Here is a 15,572-nt window from a genome sequence, read left to right as displayed (position 1 = left end):
TCCTTCAATACTGTTTAAAAGCATCCCAGGGTGATACCTCAAGAAGTTGGTTTAGGAAATTTCAAGAGTACATGTCTGCAAATTCTAGGCAAAGGGTGACTACTCTGAAGATGCTAAAATATAACACAGTTTTGATTTATTTTGGATTTTGTTTAGTCACAACATAATTCCCATAGTTCCATTTATGTTATTCCATAGTTTTGAAAATTATAATAAAGAATGAGTTTAAAAACATTTGACCGGTAGTGTACTTCAACCACATAAAGGAAAACTGTGATTTCAAACAGGGTCTGCAGACATTGATTGGTTTATTTTTGTTTTTCACAATAAATCTGCTGCCTACCCTGAATTACATTAAATATTCACTCACTGAGCACTTTATTGAGAACACTGTGGTCTTAATAAAGTTCCCAACATGGTCTAATGCTGTTGTAACCCATCCACCTCAAGGTTCGATGTGTTGTGCATTCTGAGATGCTATTCTGCTCACTACAATTGAACAGAGTGGTTATCTGAGTTACCATAGCCTTTCTGTCAGCTCAAACTAGTCTGGCCATTCTCCGTTGACCTCTCTCATCAACAAGGCATTTCTGTCCACAGAACTGCCACTCACTGGATGTTTTTTGTTTTTGGCACCATTCTGAGTAAATTCTAGAGACTGTTGTGCGTGAAAATCCCAGGCGATCAGCAGTTACAGAAATACTCAAACCAGCCCATCTGGCACCAACAATCATGCCACGGTCAACATTTTTTCCCCATTCTGATGGTTGATGAGAACATTAACTGAAGCTCCTGACCCATATCTGCCTGATTTTATGCACTGCACTGCTGCCACACGATTGGCTGATTAGTTAATCGCATGAATATGTAGGTGTACAGGTGTACCTAATAAAGTGCTCAGTGAGTGAAGACTTTCTCCATAAAGTAAAGTTACTAATTATCAGCACTCCAAAGATCTGTACTTGAACCTCACATCTGCTAGGAACTTTCAAACCAGAGTCTCTTATGAGCAATAACAGAACACAGTGATTCTAGTTAGACCTCAGCAGTACTTTTCACATAAATCAATGTAGCACTAGCACAGGCAGCGGATGAGAAACCGAACAGACCGCAGCTGTATGTAGCCGAGGGTTAGCAGTGCTAACACTCCCACATACAGACAACTGACTGACAGTGACTGTAAATCATTAGTATGATGTTACATCAAATGGCGCTAGAGGTAATTCTCTGCAGAGATTGGATGTACTGGATAGTGTCCCATTTTAACAATATTTTATAAACCTTGTAGAATCACTAAGTTTTATGAATGGCTTTTCAATGTAGACTGGAAAATATGCAGTATTTAGTTTGATTTCAGCTAAACTCTTTCTGTTGCGCTACTTTCCAAAATGTTCTGCTGCTTAATGAACTTTCAACCTCAAAAATAAGCTTTGTTGGTTCTCTCAAAACATCTATTCCAAAATATGACCTCATAATAGCAAATAATAAAAGAGCAGGAACTCTGAAAGGCTCTAGTCTTGACCAGCTTATTAAACACAACAAAGACCAGGATGACAGCTGATCCTTGAAAGCAATCACAGTGGGGTGGACTGTTGGAATAGGTGTACACTACATTGCGATTAACTGTGATTACCATCAAATGGGGCTTTTCCACTGCACGGTACAACTCGACTGACTCTGCTCACTTTTTTGGGGTTTTCCACTGTGGATAGTACCTGGTACCTGGTAGTTTTTTTAGTACCACCTCGGTCGAGGTTCCAAGCGAGCCAGCCGATACTAAATGTGACATCAAAACCCTGCAGATCACTGATTGGTCAGACTGAATCGTCACTACCAGCGTCACTGCATTTGCGACACGGCACATCAACCCGCTAGTTTTAAAGTTAGCAACAGCGATAGCAATATCATTTGTTCACGCGACTTTCGAATAGTAAAAAGAAATGGCTGTGCGCAAAACCACACTGTGGTCAATAAACGAGGTACAGACGTTCCTCTCGTTAGCGACGAACGAAACGACGCTAAACGAAAAGTCTTTCAGGAAGTGTCTCTTCTGTTGGCCCCACACGGCTACCAACAGACCTACCAACAGTGTAGGGAAAAGTAAAAAAAAAAAAAAAACGTAAAAGTGACTACAGAACCATCAAGGACCACAACAGCCGCAGTGGTTCAAACAGAAGAAAGTGGAAGTGGTTTGACCAAATGGACGCTATCTATGGCAATAGACTGGCGAGCAATGGGAGGGAGAGTGCCCTGTTGATGGTATGTTAACTCTATATTCTGCTTGAAAGCTTCACTTTATTTAGTTGACCAGCTACTGGAAAGCTTGCTTCTAAAACAACCAGGCCAATTTAACTGTTACACTTGTGTAAAATCACTATGCAACAACTGCTTTATGCAGCACAATGAGCTAGTAGCTAACAGCTAGCGGTCGTGTTATTGTTTATGGTCAGTAATGTTTGTGTCGCATTTAAGATGATGTCACGGCAGTAGAGGCAGCGCAACTTTGACGATCAGCCTATAATCCCACCCATGTTGAGGCGGCACTAAACTGCAGTGGAAAAGTGCCAAAAGAAACATGTAGATTTAAGTTCAGAAGGATAACCTTATCCTGCATAGTACCTAACAGAGTCTGTCATCTGATCACCATGAGCTTAGAGCCTAAATACTGAAAGTACAAAGAGACTGAAAAGAATTTGTTGGTGAAAATGGATTTACAGCCTCTAATTGAACAATTCTGAACTGAACTTCACCTTACTGTTTTTTAAATATTATCTTCCAGCCGAACGATCCATGCATTATTGCAAAATGTCCTTTTAATTAACAAGAGCAAGAAAATAACAGCGTTTGCAATTACATGACTCAGCATTTCTTTACAAGCTGCTTATCATTCAGAAGCATAAGAGAATAAGAATATTATGATCCGGTTCATAAGGACATGATGCCATTTAAAAAGAAACAAAGATACAGAGAGATCAAGAGATGCAAATGCAGAAAAAGTATTCATGGTGGCCATGTTCAATGACTCATCTCTACAGACAAACAACTATGCTATAACTTCTTATATCTATGAAGTGATTTCTACATATTCTGGAGGATTTAACAGTATTTTAAGCTTTACGATAAACTAAATCATACCAGAAGGTGCCTTAGAATCAGAGGTTAAATAATGTGGTTTCAAACAATATTAATGTGCCTTAATATGAGGTCAAGTCTGTTCCACATGGAAACACCATCCTGGCCAAGGCTGATATGCAAAAGGTCGATTTAAATGTCTTTTTTTACTACCTGACATCAATCTGGACTGAACAGGAGGAGACCCTGATTTAGTTAAAGTGATAGTTCACCAATAAATTAAATTCCTGTCATCATTTACAGAACTCGCCCTCATGTTGTTTCAAACCTGTGTGACTTTTTTCTTCTGTGGAATACAAAAAGAGATGTTTGGCAAAATGCAGTGATCATTTACTTGTATTGTATGGGGAAAGAGAATACAATGAAAGTGAATGGTTACTGAGGCAAACATACTGCCTACAGTCTCCTTTTGTTTTCCAAAGAAATGTAATTTGTGGTTGAAATGATAGAAATGAATGAGTTCTTGCTTCATACAAACACCCAGTTTAGTCACATATGCATTATTACGACAGAAACTGATAAAACATTCAACAATCAGGTGAAGTTGCTGTGGCAAGAATCTTTGGCAATCACTTTGAAACCTTAAGCACCTTTCCCAAAACCCACTCACTTTCAGTGTCCCACACAGAGAGACAAATTCAATTCTACAGGCATTTAAGGTGTTTGAATGAAAGATAACATTTTCTTTTTTCTTGTTTTAAGTCTATGTTCTATTCTAATCCTTCATGATAGTAAAAAACACAATCCACAAGCTCCTCTGACTCCATCATTAATTATACTTTTATATGACTATGACATAACGCAACCAAATACTTACAGTAAATTTAAACAAGCTGAATCACTACCGGATCAATGCTGCAACATATCGAAACATTAAAATGATTCTAATGCCAACAGTTAATGTCAACAGGATAACATTTACAGTAAATTATTTCAGATTATCAGATTATTACTCACAAACAGGAATCCACCTTTTAGAGCAGACAGGACACAGGAGCATGTGATGACAGAAATTATGGTGTTTGTTCATACAGATATGGTCTAACTCGGAGAGGTGTGTGCTACAGATGCTCTGCAGAAAGGCGCAAATGTGTTTACACAGCTGAACACAGTTCAGCAAAAGGAGGTACTGTATATGCAAACACAAATGTACACAGTACGTCAGTTAATAAATTTGCCTACTTATTCCATATTTATTTCTACAATACCATTAACCTGTAATAAACTTCCCTCATCTCATGCCAAACGCCATAATGTTTTCTTTCTTCCATGGTACACAACAGTGATATTCCAATTAAAATCATGTTTTTTTAGAGTTACATTTTATGATTAAGTTTAAGGTTTGGATTAAGGGTTAAACTTAGGAAAAATCACAAGAACACTTGTTAATAACCCTGATGTCTCTCTTTCTTCCGTGGTAGTGGTACACAGCCGTGATTTTTAGGGGTGTAAATCACAATATTCATCACGATACGATCTTATATTGATTCTCTTAGTCTGCGATCTGATGTTTGCCGATTCCTCAAAGTCTGCTGCAATGCGATTTCAATTCGATTCAAGGGCCTGGGATCGATATTACAATATTATATGCTAAATTTTACACAATCAATTACATTTATTATCTCACAAATGCACCCAAAATATAATTTGAATATTGTATTGAGCTCTCTGAAAAGTGCAAATCCAGTATCCGGATTGAGACATCCACAACAAAATAGGGTACTTCTGTTGTTGAAAAAATTATACAGATAAATAAATCGTTTGACGACACTTCATTGCCTTGTGAAATGAGGTAAACACTACAATGACAATTTGTCTTCTCTACAACAAAGCAAGTCTTTCAATCCAAAATGCTTACATACCCACGACAGGAGAGTATGTGCTATCCGTGGGTTTTTCTTCCACAGTTGTATTGATAAAATTCTGTTACAGTTTACTGTTTACAGTTTATGTGCTTTTGAAGCTTCAAAGTTTTGGTACCCATTCACTTTGGACATTATATGGACCTACAGAGCTGAGATATTCTTCTAAAAATCTTTAATTAATTTAATTAATTAAAACCTATTGAAATTGTTAGGATTATTAGGGGTTCAAGCACAAATTACTAGAAACCCTATTGTATTTGTAAGGATTATTAGGGGTTCAAGCCCGATGAGTGAAGAAAGATTTAGCAGAGTCCCAATATGAAAAGTTATCAAAGGAATTTTGAACTTTTGATTCATCTTCAAATGGTATGCCAAAACCTACGTAGCGGGAGTGGCACTTTTGATTAAATGGTTATAACTCATGAACGGAATGAGATATTATCACCAAACTGGGTACACATTTCTATGGGGTCCTTCTGAGGACACGAGATATTAACGGAATGAGATATTACCACCAAATTTTAGTGTATATAGGACGTCAATCGGAGGACACATGAAATTTTTTTGCACCTCTGCCTCTTGGTGGCACTATAACAGTCAGGAATAAAAAACAAAAAGGCCACATCTCTGTGCTACCTAACCTGATGGTTCTGAAAATTTAGGCACTTGTTTTAGGTGCATATGGACTGTTTAATTAACACTTAATATTAGGTGCATATGTACCTAAAGGCCCTAAAAGCTTGAACCCCGTTAATTGCTGCTTGCAGCTTGCAGCTATATTTTGTATTTGATTTTTCTCTATGGGAGTAAAAGTTGTATGTTTTTGTGCGAGCCAACTCGTACAATTTCTTGCTATTTTACAGTCTCGTACTATTATAACGACTTGTAATGAGACCGGGTTGGATGTATCCTACACTGTTTATGTTATTCCACAATCCTGTGCACACAGTTCAGCAGCTGGTTGAACGAATAAGCCAGACGTTTGACGGAGCACTTGAAAGCTGTATTTTTTACGATTATGACTCAAATTCTACCAAGAAATAAGCATTGTAGTCATTAAATATTGTTTGGACAGCATTAGGATGGGTTTACGAAATATACAGAGCTATAAAAATCACCTTCACAAGAAGATTACTACAATAACTCACATGCGCACACACAATAAGCATTGTAGCCATTAAATATTGTTTGGACAGCATGAGAATGGGTTTACAAAAACATTTAAAACTTATTTGTACAGTATGAATAAATATGAAATGTATAAAAATCACCTCCACAAGAAGATTACTACAATAACTCACATGCACACACACTCACAGACTTCTTTAGACGGAGAAAATCTGATATTGACAGTGTCTACGTTTAATGTTAGCAATAAGTTTGTGGGAGCCAAAACTGCTGTCATAACAGTTGTTAGAGGAAAAACCCAAAGAGCATTATGTGTGGGCGATATCCTAGCGCATACAAACACATACCACACACTACTGCATCATGTCACTAACTAAACAAATCAACAGAATGAAATCAAATATCAAATATATTAATACATTACAGGTAATATCTCAAGATTACAAAATGTAATGACCAAAAACATCATGTTGGCGTAATTAATTATACTATCAATGGTGTAAGTGTACAGAAATACACACTCTAACATCCTAACACAACTAAAGTTACCACACAGAACAGCTGTCTGGCGCTAAGGACAGACATTTAGCTGCCTGGATACTTCACATTATACCACATTACACTCACTGTAATGCAATAAGGGAATCAAACTCAACAGACCGGTGAGGTCTCAGGATGATTACCTAACAGATACTGCTGTTATTAAACACCATTTAGAGATATCTGACACTAGTGAGGACCACTTTAAATGTCCTCACAAGTCGGTTATCGACATGTTTCACTATGCTTGTGAGGACTTTTTAAAAAATGTGGCTCTCTTAAGTACACCTGCCAAACCTGTACACACCTTGTCATTGTCTTTTAGCTTATGGAGACTGCATAGCAGTCAGTTGTTGCTCATGGTAAATGACCGTGAATTATCAGAGATGCAGATTAGACAGTGTAAAGCCAACTCACCAACCAGCCCCGTCCCTAAATTAAAACTCCTCACTTAGCACTTGTGTCGATAGACTGTGTGTGTGTCCTTGACAGGTGCAGGAATCCCTTGTTTACTGCACTGGTTTGCATGTGTGGCAGAACTGTGGTCTTGCAGCTGTTGGGCATATTCATGCTTAAGAGTGCTCCTGAGCTCGCTGGCCACCAAAAGTGTCTGGCACTGTGTGTTGTGTGTAGGCAGCATATCTATGTAACACCAGTTGCACGCCTCTATTAAACTATGATAAAATTCCTCCCATAGCTTATTTGTTCTTGTGACCTTACTATTTAAAGGAATAGTTCAACCCAAAATTAAAATTCATTTTCACACCCTCATGTCATTACAAACACATATGACTTTCTTTTTTTTTTTTGCAGAACAGAAAAGGAGATATTTTAAAGGATGTTCCGTTCAGTGATTTCCATTCAATAGCAGTTAATACCAAACTCACTTTTAAGCTTAAAAAAACACCTAAGAGAGTCAAAAAGTGGTTTATGTGACTTGTGCGTCATATCACAAGTCATCTGAAGGCATGCGATTACTTTGTATGATGAACTGTTATCAAATATGGCAACACGTCAATAACATCCTCATTGGTTCTTGCACATCTTGTGACTAAACTTTATGACACAAGAACCAAAGTGGTTTGATATTATTGTGTCGCCATGTTTTGTTTGTGCTTTGAGGGTGAATAATGACTGGTAAATTTCGGTCTGTTCATAAAGTAGTGATCATATGTCTTCGGAAGACGTGGAATATGACGCACAAGTCACTTGGCAAACATTTATGACACTTTTGGGTGGGTTTTTTTTTTTTTAAGTGAGTGACTATCAACTACTATTGTGTAAAAATCAGTAACCACGACATTATTTACAATATATTATTTTGTGATCCGCAGAACAACAACATGAGGGTGTGTAAATAATGACAGAATCATCATTTTTGAGAGAACTTCCTTATTCCTTTAAAAGTCTCATTACTCTTGTTTTGGTACTGATATCAACCGGTTTGTGTGAGGGTTAGGTTTAAACTTTAAAGGGATCGTTCACCCAAAAATGAAAATTCATAATTTACTCACCCTAATGCCCTCCCAGATGTATATGACTTTCCTTCTTCCATAAAATGCAGGTGAATGGTGACCAGAAATTTCAAGCTCCAAAAATTAAATAAATGCAGCATAAAAGTAATCCATATTACTCTAGTGGTCTTCAGAAGCAATATGATAGGTGTGGGTGAGAAATAGATCAATGTTTAAGTCCTTTTTTCACTGAAAGTGAAAGCGGAGATTTATGGTAAAAAAAAAAAAAAAAAAAAAGGATTGAAATATTGATCTGTTTCTCACCCAACGTGATTGCATTGCTTCAAAAGACATATATTAAACCACTGGAGTCTTATGGATTACTTTTATGGTGCCTTTATGTGATTTTTGGACCTTGAAAGGTCTGGTCATAATTCACTTGCATTATATGGGCCTACAGAGTTGAAATATTCTTCCAAAAATCTTTGCTTGTGTTCTGCAGAAAAAAGTAAGTCATACACATCTGGGATAGCATGAGGGTGAGTAAATTATGAGAGAATTTTCATTTTCCTTTAAGGGTAATCATTACCTCCATATAAAAACCACTGCGTTTATGAGATGTACTCACTAACATAGTGAAACCAACATGTGTATGTGTGTTTATAAGTAAAGTGGGTGGTGTGTCCCACCCCAGTGCCAGATGACAAGCTGACAGATAAATGTGCTTTCACTCACATTCAGCCTAGACACAGAGAATATGTGAAAATTAAGAAATATTTAGCACATTCTCTTTCTTTCTTTCTCTCTTTCTCTCTCTCTAATGCTGACATAAACAATTTGCCCTTGTCCTAATGTAAATAGAGTAGAGCATTCAGTGATATATGCAGTGAAGCACTTCTAATAAAGGCCTAAACCATTTCTTAATGAGTGTGATGTTACGCTTGAAAGCATAAAAACTGTGACTGTAATTGCTGGTTATTTCCAGAGTGGTTGTAGAAAGCAGGGCTAGTGCTGGTTACGGAAAGACAAGAACATAAAGGAAGTCATATTGTCAGAGATCAAAGTCTTTTTAGGCCTCCTCCACAGTACATGCTCCCATAATGCCTTGGTGTACTTCATCACATGGGACAGATACAGGCGACAAGAACACATGTACATGACAGTAGTAAATGATTGCTTATTAGTGGTTATTATTCTACAAATAATATACTTCAAACTGAAAGCAAAACACACACAGACACTTTGGCATTCAAGAAGTGAAAATGCTCTCTAGCCTCTGTCGTGGATTTTCCCTTCAAATATCAGATATTCTTCCAGGCAAGTTTAATAATGCTGAAATTAAACGCACTGTACAGTTCATGTGAATGCAACACACGTTTTTTTTCTCCCCTTTTTCTCCCCAGTTTGGAATGCCCAATTCCTAATGCGCTCTAAGTCCTCGTGGTGGCGTAGTGACTCGTCTCAATCCGGGTGGCGGAGGAAGAATCTCAGCTGCCTCCGCGTCTGAGACTGTCAATCCTCGCATCATATCATGTGGCTTGTTGAGCGCATTACCGTGGAGACGCAGTGCATGTGGAGGCTTCACGCTATTCTCCACGGCATCCATGCACAACTCACCACGTGCCCCACCGAGAGCGAACCACATTATAGCGACCACGAGGAGGTTACCCCATGTGACTCTACCCTCCCTAGCAACCGGGCCAATTTGGTTGCTCAGGAGACCTGGCTGGAGTCACTCAGCACGCCCTCGCGATTTGAACTCACGACTCCAGGGGTGGTAGTCAGCGTCTTTACTCGCTGAGCTACCCAAGCCCCTCAAGCGTTGATGTTTAATACTACGTATCTCATGTGCGTGTTACTTTTGAATTACATAAGTTGCTCTGAATACACATATTTGATACGGTCCGGTGAACATGTGTGGACATCTCTTAAGTCACACATTTCCTGTAGGCTCTCTGTGTTGCGTAAATCATATTTTTCCTCTGTTCTGACTTCAGCTTGGCTGGACGCTAGTGTAAAGAGCAGTTGCGAACTGGGGGCAAAGGTCATTTATGTTCTTAAAACAGCAGTCAACATCAATGTGAATCTGAACTGAACAGAATGAACAAGGCAAACCACACAAACTGAGACAGATTTAAGAATCACACAAACTTTACTGTAAAGAAGGCTTCATGGTTAAAAACATTAGCTCTTGTATAGAGTGCAATGTGCCACCTGTATCACATACATGATTGCTCAGAAATAACCATAACAACAAACTTAACAATTGAGTTCTTATATTCAACATTTAAAGTCCTTGAACCGATAAGCCCCCAATAAGTCAGAATCAGCTTTCAAAACAGTTGTATGTGCATGGCTTTAGATTTGACTCACCTGTTTGATGAAGCTCATTCGTGCCTATCCATGAGGTCAATGTCAAGATCTCAAGACTTTGAGAGATCAACTTTACTCTTACTTAACACAGCTGATGTAGACGTATATTTTAAAGTTCACCATATATTACACTGTGAAACAGTAAGTTATGCACATTTAAAGAAAATATGCTACAGAAATGAATAGATTCCTCTTGACTGGCGCGATTATTCCAGCCTCTTAACTATTTACTACCAACACGGAGAGATGAACGTGTTTATAAACAAAACGAAAAAAGATATTCATACATTTCTATTTTGGGACCGAAAAGTGCAGCGTTTGCATGGTATGTTCACGGGTGTGGAAAGCGATTATAAATCACTATTATCGCACAGCACAGCGTTTAAACGCGCTAAAGCAGAATAACACTGATGCTGCACTTAAGTGAGACTCCATCATGATGTTCGCGACTCATTCCAGCATCCTCTTCTGAAGCGCGGAACGTCCATCATCACCTGGCTCACTGCGACTCAGTGCTTCAAAACAAACGCGTTATATAATATTTCGTAGCGAACATGAAAGCGAGTTTGTTTATAAAGCTTGAACAGGCCGGTGAGCTGATGTACCAGCGGAGCGTGCGCTATCGAACAACCTCTCGACCCCCGCGCGACAGCAGCAACCACACTCTCACGCGCGCTAAAAGTGTGACTCTGACGTAGGACGTGATGCAAGCCGGGAGGCCGCGCTCTGTACGTACACGTGCTGCGCGCTATCTGTGGCTGGTGTTTTGAAATCTGAGATTTTCGGATGCACTAGGCCGAGCATACATGAATATTCATGAGTTTCCTGTTTCGTGTTAAAGCGACACTAACCTAGTTTCCGTCCACTTTTCGCGCTGTTTTGTTCAATGTTGCCAACTTAGCGACTTTTTGACCCCCTTAGCGAGTAAAAGAGCCATCTAGACTAGCGACAACTTTAGACTTTAGCAACTTTTGTTGTCTGCTTTAGCGACGTTCTTCCACATCTGGCGACATAAAAAACATCAGCTCTATTGTAAATGATGTGTCCCCTTTCTCGGTGTTCTAGCGCCCTCCTGTGTTTCAAGTAATATAATTGACCTGCATGCCATCAGGAGTTGGTTTTATGTGTGTACGGATGTTCTATAAATCGAATGACTGATGCGCTGACGTGGTGTTGGTATTTGTTGTGACAACCTCAACCTCAATTCACGTGCATGCTCTCCCTTTATAAAAGAAAAGTCAGCCTTCAGCGACAAAAGAGCATTGAGAAATTATTTAGCAGGTCGAGAGAGAAAGACAGAGAGCATGGAAATGAACCCCTGATCTCTAATAAAGTGTAGAGATAAGTGATATGAACAGATGAGGTGTCACTGTCAAAAAGTCATAGTGACATAATACATTTTTATAATTATATATCACACATTCGCAAATATACAGAGAAATTCTTTTTTTCAAACATCCCAGCTAAGCTTGGGTTAAAGTCCCTGGAGCAGATAGGGTCAAGGGCCCTGCTCAAGCACCCAACAGTGGCATCTTGGCAGTGCTGCAGCTTGAACACCCAACCTTCTGATCAGTAACCCAGACCGTTAACCACTGAGCCACCACTGCCCAACACAGTATCGCGATAATATATATATTACATATTATCTCGAAAACAGCTCCACATGAGGCATTATAAGGCACATAGATCCATGTTTAAAAATAAATTAAAAAATAATCCCCAACACTTCACCACTGCCTATTATTGCTAGGATAATTTTGTTCAATAATGCAGTTTAATTACAAAAAACAAAATAATAATAATAATAATAATAATAATAATAATAATAATAATAATAATAATAATAATAATAATAATAATAATAATAATAATAATAATAATAATAATAATAATAATAATAAATTGTTCTACACCCTTAAAGCCATAGCTCTTCACGCCAAATCATTTGACGTCTTGCGTAATAAATGACGTCATCACGTGATTTAGCTACTTTTAGCGACATTTCAGCGAGCCGTTGGCGACTTCTCATGAGAAATAGTTGGCAACACTTGTTATCGACAAAGTGAAAATGCGTAAAAAGAATTTTTTGCGAAGTTTGCCGTCTTCTGCCTGTTTCCGTTCAAATGGCCTTTTATCGATAAAAATGGTTTGTGTGATGACGTTATGCTTAAAAAAACACTTTGTCGCATAAGTTTTGGTTTATCGCAAAATAAATCTGCCCATAAGCCGTTTCCATACAGAAATGTGTGTGTATCGCTAATTGTGTACCTTTTGCCTCCCAGATTTTAGTGTCATAATGCAATTTACATAAAGAAAATGCGATTCGAGGCAAAGAGGGTTAGATTTAAAATATTTAAAAGATTTAAAATGTTCAAAAGTTCGTTTTCTGAAAGTAAACTCGAGTTTATGCGCTAGAGTTAAACGGAAAAATATTATGTCAACACTTGTGAAATTTTATCGATAATTTGCGTTTCCATCAGCTACATCGGTAAACTTTTTGATGCGCTACAACTTTTGTCGCAAAAAAAAAACAAAAAAAAAAAACCTTGGAAACATAGCTACTCACAATGCTGTATTAGTGCTTGCTTGGATTACAATTCATCTAAACTATGTTTTTGGAAAGGTAATTACTTTTCAACATCAAATGAAGTTAAGCTTAACTTTTTATCCTTTCACAACAATTTATAGATTGTGCATATATTCAGTGTCGCTTTAACATGAAACAGGAAACTCGTGAATATTTATATATGCTCCACCCAGTGCAACCGAAAATCTCAGAAACGGAATATTTCAGAACACCAGGAGCACACACAACTATTGAATGTCAGTGCTGACATCAGATACGGAACTCTAGAATAAAATGTTCTCTGTGCTTACTATATTTATGGGATATTTATACCTTTTGCAGTTACACTAATCAACAGAATACTATTGTAAGTGGAATTGCAAATATGTGTTATATATTTGTCAGTAGAAATTAAACATGTAATCAGATATTTTTATTGTTATTGTACATATATTTAATATTAAATATCTAAATATAAATACAAAATCATAACCAGTGTTGGGTGTAATCCAATTACAAAGTAATTAGTAACTGTCATTTTACTGTACTGTAAAAGTCAAAAAGTAATGTAATGCATTACATTTTAAATTATTGTAATCAGATTACAGTTACTGACTTTCAATTAATTTAATTACTTTTAAGTACATTATAGGGTTATTATTTCTAATACATAGTGTATGACTTGTGTGTAACAATGAACAAGAAAGAAATATAGACATTATTTTAAATTTGTTGAACGGAAAAGTGTTTTAGAAAGTAACTTAAAAGTAAAGTAATTAGTAGTGTGATTACTTTTTCAATGACAGAATTATTAAAGTAATCTGATTATAATTTTATAGAAATAATTATTCATTTGTAGTGGATTACTATTTTTAAGCTACTTACCCAACACTGATCATAACAGACCAGTATGTATGGGTGTAAATGCAAGAAGATTATGAAAAAATGGCCTAGATTCAGTAATGATGGGGGGCAGGGCCGGAACTAGGATGCAATGTTTGGTGGGGCACTTGTATGTTAGGGGGTCAACACTGATCGTCTTGTCGTCAATGCAGGAGGGGGCATCAGATGGGGGGGAGGGCTCAATACAAATCCCCCCCTCTCTAGACATGGTTATGATGGGGAAGTTACACCCTGGTGTGTACAAGAGAGCAATGCATGATGGGAGACAGCCCATGGTGTTTACACGATTAGATAATGATAAATATGTGCAGTCAGGAGGGCATGTGTATGTCTGTCTGTGTATATTTATGTGTTTATTTATGTGTGACCTGTAGTGTTTGTGAAATGGGATATCAGTAAAGGTTAGGCTGTTGCAGAGGTCAGTAATGATTGTAACTGAGCATCACTTTGATTTTAAACTGTTACAGATGAACTCTGGGACACAGAATCAGGATGAATTATTAAATTCTTAGGTCATAAGCCCCACAACCTGAATTAAACCCTAATCATTTCACAGTCATACTTTATACCTGCTGTCTATGCTGATTGGTGATGTCTGTACTATTATTATGTTTTACAGTGTGGTGCCTGGTGTGTATAAACCAAGGGATCCACATTCCATTGTACTTGTGCATATGTGCATAAGGTACTCTGCTCTCCTCTACTATACGCACATAAGAAACATACACAGAGAGACACACATTCACAAATAAAAAAACGTTAACACACACACACATGCAGATGAGGAGAAAGAGCATGTTTTTCTTCCTCCCCGATAGACTAGGGAAAACAGCTCTAGCTATTAAAAATTAATCTGCTCAGAAACCTTAGAGATTTCAGACTTCAGACAGTCTGAGAGAGAGAGAGAGAGAGAGAGAGAGAGAGAGAGAGAGAGAGAGAGAGAGAGTTGAGAGAGAGAGAGATGCAGCCAACTTTGGCAATAGAAATGTAGTGTTATTTGTCATGCCAAAAACCTGACTAAAACTCAACCACAGCGCATACTGATTCATAACATTATTTGCAAAAATACGATGAGCAGAAGAATTCTCTGGAAACAAATAACCAGTTATTACTCTAATGTTAAACACATCATCGAAAACTCCTCTCACTAAGACGCTTGTCACAACTTAATGTTCCTAACACTGTACAGTAAACACCAGATGGCGCTATCATATAATTGTTTCTGAAGCTTATGCTGTAACGCAGTGTTTCTCAATCCTGCTCCTGGGAGGCCCCGACGTGTGTGTGTGTGTGTGTGTGTGTGTGTGTGTGTGTGTGTGTGTGTGTGTGTGTGTACATAATGAGAGCGCTTGTCTCCTGTTTATACTAAACTCATAACATATAAATCATCATGTGTGAGCTCTCCCACTAATGTGACAAAAACAAAAGCAAATCTGATGAATGGGAAAAAAACTATCCTGTCAAACTGATTCATGTTGTAGCACCAGAGGTCAAAGTGCTAAAAAGGTCAGAGACCTAAGGCTGCAGGACACCACAGATGTCATTATTTACTGTGTGTATTTGTGTTTGAGTATAATCAGAGGTCTTTAAAATATTTACATTTATGCATTT

The 15,572-nt window shown here is 37.8% G+C and overlaps 1 protein-coding gene across 2 annotated transcripts in view; it reads right to left on the bottom strand.

Moving 5' to 3' along the window:
- The window catches only part of LOC127455281 (serine-rich coiled-coil domain-containing protein 2-like), a 70,832-nt gene extending 59,357 nt beyond the window's left edge, over nt 1–11,475 (bottom strand). For both annotated transcript variants that reach the window (XM_051723027.1, XM_051723028.1), the window contains exon 1: nt 10,493–11,475. The gene's annotated coding sequence lies outside the window, so the exon portion shown is untranslated. The remainder of the gene's footprint in view (nt 1–10,492) is intronic.
- Between the last annotated feature and the right edge of the window lie 4,097 nt (nt 11,476–15,572).

The sequence above is a fragment of the Myxocyprinus asiaticus genome, chromosome 17, assembly GCF_019703515.2.
Source record: "Myxocyprinus asiaticus isolate MX2 ecotype Aquarium Trade chromosome 17, UBuf_Myxa_2, whole genome shotgun sequence".
NCBI classification, from domain to species: domain Eukaryota; kingdom Metazoa; phylum Chordata; class Actinopteri; order Cypriniformes; family Catostomidae; genus Myxocyprinus; species Myxocyprinus asiaticus.
Note: the sequence above shows the minus strand (reverse complement) of the source record. Positions and strands in the feature narration are given on the sequence as shown.